Source organism: Balaenoptera borealis (assembly GCF_965194805.1).
Source record: "Balaenoptera borealis genome assembly, chromosome: 2".
Taxonomy (NCBI): Eukaryota; Metazoa; Chordata; class Mammalia; order Artiodactyla; family Balaenopteridae; genus Balaenoptera; species Balaenoptera borealis.
In genome coordinates, this window is record NC_138867.1 from 60,585,016 (window position 1) to 60,589,045 (window position 4,030).

General features: G+C 40.2%; 1 pseudogene across 1 annotated transcript; it reads left to right on the plus strand.

The window, feature by feature from the left end:
* Positions 1 to 409: 409 nt before the first annotated feature.
* Positions 410 to 3,741, plus strand: LOC309623982 (cysteine protease ATG4C pseudogene; annotated as a pseudogene). Its single transcript has one exon. The product of its transcript is annotated as a cysteine protease ATG4C pseudogene (transcript).
* Positions 3,742 to 4,030: the final 289 nt, after the last annotated feature.

A 4,030-nucleotide genomic window follows, 5' to 3' on the forward strand; every position in this document is an offset into this window, starting at 1 on the left:
TGGAAGAGAAGGAGGTTAAGCAAGTGTTTGATATCAAACAAAGTCCCGACTATGGTGGCTGGGGAGCTCGAGGTGCCTGTAGCTGCGGCGCTGAGGTCGGAGCGCCTGCATGTGTGCTGGCTGCTTTTGTAGCAGCTGCTGCTGGAGCTGGAACATATCCCGAACAAAAGACTAAACTTACAGAAGAATGCAGTCAAGTGATGGCTTTTTCTTTAGAATCTGAATAGGGAGGCCACAGGAACAGATGAAGTTGATAAGCTAAAAACTAAATTTATATCTGCTTGGAACAACGTGAAATATGGTTGGGTGTTGAAAACAAAGACATATTTTAGTAGAAATTCCCCTGTATTATTGCTTGGAAAGTGTTACCATTTTAAATATGAAGTTGTTTAGACTACAGGCATACCTCAGAGATATTGTGGGTTTGGTTCCAGACCACCGCAATAAAGCAAATATTTCAATAAAATGAGAATGAACTGTTTACCTGCAAGATCAGGATGTACAATAGAAGATCGTGTAATTGAGGGAAATGTAGAAGAATTTCGTAAAGGTTTCATTTCAAGAATATGGCTTACCCACAGGGAAGAATTTCCTCAAATAGAAGGCTCAGCTTTGACAACGGACTGTGCTTGGAGCTGTACATTAAGAACTGGCCAGATGCTGTTGGCTCAAGGACTCATACTACACTTTCTTGGTAGAGCTTAGACCTGGCTGGCCTGATGCTTTGAACATTGAAAATTCAGACTCTGAATCATGGACTTCCAACACTGTAATTTACTGCATCTTTCGAAGCATCACTTTCAGGGGAAAGAGAACTCAAAACCCCAACAATTTCTCTGAAGGAAACAACTGGGAGATATTCTGATGATCATGAAATGCAAAATGAAATTTATCACAGGAAAATCATCCCTTGGTTTGGTGATTCCCCCTTGGCTCTCTTTGGTTTACACCAACTAATAGAATATGGAAAGAAGTCTGGGGAAAAAGCTGGAGATTGGTATGGACTAGCTGTGGTTGCTCACATTTTAAGAAAAGCAGTTGAAGAAGCAAGACACTCAGATTTACAAGGAATAACTATTTATGTTGTGCAACATTGCACAGTTTACAGTTCTGATGTAACTGATAAACAGTGTGCTTCCATGGCCTCTGATAATACAGATGACAAAGCTGTTATTATTCTAGTTCCTGTTAGACTTGGTGGAGAAAGAAACAATGCCGACTATTTAGATTTTGTAAAGGGTATTTTAAGCCTTGAATACTGTGTGGGTATTATTGGTGGCAAACCTAAACAGTCATATTACTTTGCTGGATTTCAAGATGACACTTTGATTTACATGGATCCTCATTACTGGCAATCTTTTGTAGACGTCAGCATAAAGGATTTCCCTCTTGAGACATTCCACTGCCCTTCTCCCAAAAAGATGTCATTTCAAAAAATGGATCTTAGCTGTACAATAGGATTTTACTGTCAAAATGTTCAGGACTTCAAACGAGCTTCTGAAGAAATCACTAAGATGCTGAAAATTTCTTCTAAGGAGAAATATTCCTTATTTAGTTTTGTAAATGGTCATTCCAGAGACTATGATTTTACATCTACTACAACCAATGAAGAACACCTTTTCTCAGAGGATGAAAAGAAAAGATTAAAAAGATTTAGCACAGAAGAGTTTGTCTTGCTGTAAAGATTAGCACATTTGTGCTCAATGAGAAGAAATCCTTTGAAGGAGGAAAAAGGAAGAGAAACTAGTATACTTGAAACTGGTTTATTTTCACAAATATCTTAATTTTATATGTTCTTTAAAAAAAGAACATTTGATATACAAGTTTTAAAGCTATTTTTTTGAAAGAGAAATGTTTTAGTAAATCTTGATTTCTAATAAATATCAAGTGATTCTGGCCGCATTCCTATTTCCCTAAGATCTGCTAGTGATAACTCTGCCTCAACTGCAAGTCTTCCAGTCTTCAAATTCTTCCACCTTGGTCCACTGTTCTCCTGAAGGTTTTGTGATATTGGGCCCCAAAATGGGATCACCAAATAGTTTCAAAAGCTTCAGTTTATACTAATGACCAGAAGACCAGAGAATGACTCTTCAGTGCTGCCTAAGCCTCCTGATATTAATTCAACCAAAGGATGCTTTTGGATGTATCTTGATATATTAAATAGTAATTTTTAGCTGTGATATGATACAATTATATAAGCAGAATTTTGAGTTAAGGTAATACTTAGCAATATGATTTTACAATGGCTCCTCATTTTGCTTGCTGTTGAGCCTTCTCTGGGGAGTGAAGGTAAAGTATTGGTTTTCCCCACAGATTTAAAGTTTATGTTATTAATAATAACTACATCCAATCTAATAGATAAAGGCAAAATTGTTTGTTTCCTATCTCAAAAATGAAATTTTATGGAAACTCTACTTATTATGCAGTTTTAAAAGCTAAAGATAAGCACCAAGAAAGATATCAGTAGATGCTCCTCCATGTGATTTTTGCTATTTGTATAAATCAGTGCAGTGGTGTTTAGAAGCTGAGGCCATCTATAAGGTAAATCTGCCTTAAGTGTATTATGTATTATTTAAAGGCAAATTTGTGATGTAAAAGTATAAGAGTTATTACTGAGCCAGGTTTATAAAGTACTTTAATAAAGATATAAGAACATTAAAACAAACAAACAAACGAAAAAACAACAAAGTCCCTAGGAGGGCAATTTAGGCTTAACTCCACGGAAGAGCCTGGAGACAGTTGTACCTGAGAGCTGTCTGGACCAGGGGCAAGGAAGCTGGAGGAGGTATACTTCCACGCCAGGAGTCATTTGCTCGGGCTCTCCCCTGGGAGATGTAATCCCAGAGAGTTCTGGCTCTCCTCGCAGGTGTTGGCTGCTTGAAGTGAAAGCACAGCATGAAAATGGTAGAGGGACCCAAAAGCACACAGGTGGAGCCCTGACATCATCTGCCACAATCCCGCCTCCCAAACCGATAAATCACAACGTCCTTATAGTTCTACCTCCTGAGTATTTCCTAAATTGTCCCATTTCTCTCTACCCTTGGTTGCCCCTCCCTCGAGTACACCTCGAGCCTGTTATCCTTGATCTTCTGCACTATTGCAATCAGAATATGACCTGCAGTCCTGACATCTCCAATCTAGATGTCACACTACAGTCAATACGAATCAAGTTCTTTTTTTTTTTTGGCTGCATTGGGTCTTTGTTGCTGCGCCGCGGGCTTTCTCTAGTTGCGGCAAGTTGGGGCAACTTTTCGTTGCAGTGTGCAGGCTTCTCATTGAGGTGGCTTCTCTTTGTTGTGGAGCACGGGCTCTAGGTGCGCGGGTTTCAGGAGTGTGGCACACGGGCTCAGTAGTTGTGGCTCGCAGGCTCTAGAGCACAGGCTCAGTAGTTGTGGTGCATGGGCTTAGTTGCTCTGCGGCATGTGGGATCTTCCTGGACCAGGACTCAAACTCGTGTTCCCTGCATTGGCAGGCGGAAAGAATCACGTTCTGATTGCCTGTTGACATCTCAAATTTGTCATGCCTGCTTTCTAATCAAGATACAATCCCTATTTTGCAGATGAGAACGTTGAGTCTCAGAGCAGTGACTTGCCAATTCAGTTAGTAACTGGCAGAGCCAGAATATGAATCTAGTATATATTAACTCCAAAACCTTTCCCATTATATTTCACTGTTTCAGGATCATGATTAACTGTCCACCTTACCCTGATTAATACCCAGTTCTATAAGCTTCAAACTCAATGTTTTTTTTTTTGTTTTTATTTATTTTTTATTTTTTTTATTTTTTAAAAATTTATTTATTTATTTATTTATTTTTGGTTGTGTTGGGTCTTCATTTCTGTGCAAGGGCTTTCTCCAGTTGCGGCGAGCGGGGGCCACTCTTCATCGCGGTGCGCGGGCCTCTCACCATCGCGGCCTCTCCTGTTGCAGAGCACAGGCTCCAGACGCGCAGGCTCAGTAGTTGTGGCTCACGGGCCCAGTCGCTCCGCGGCATGTGGGATCTTCCCAGACCAGGGCTTGAACCCGTGTC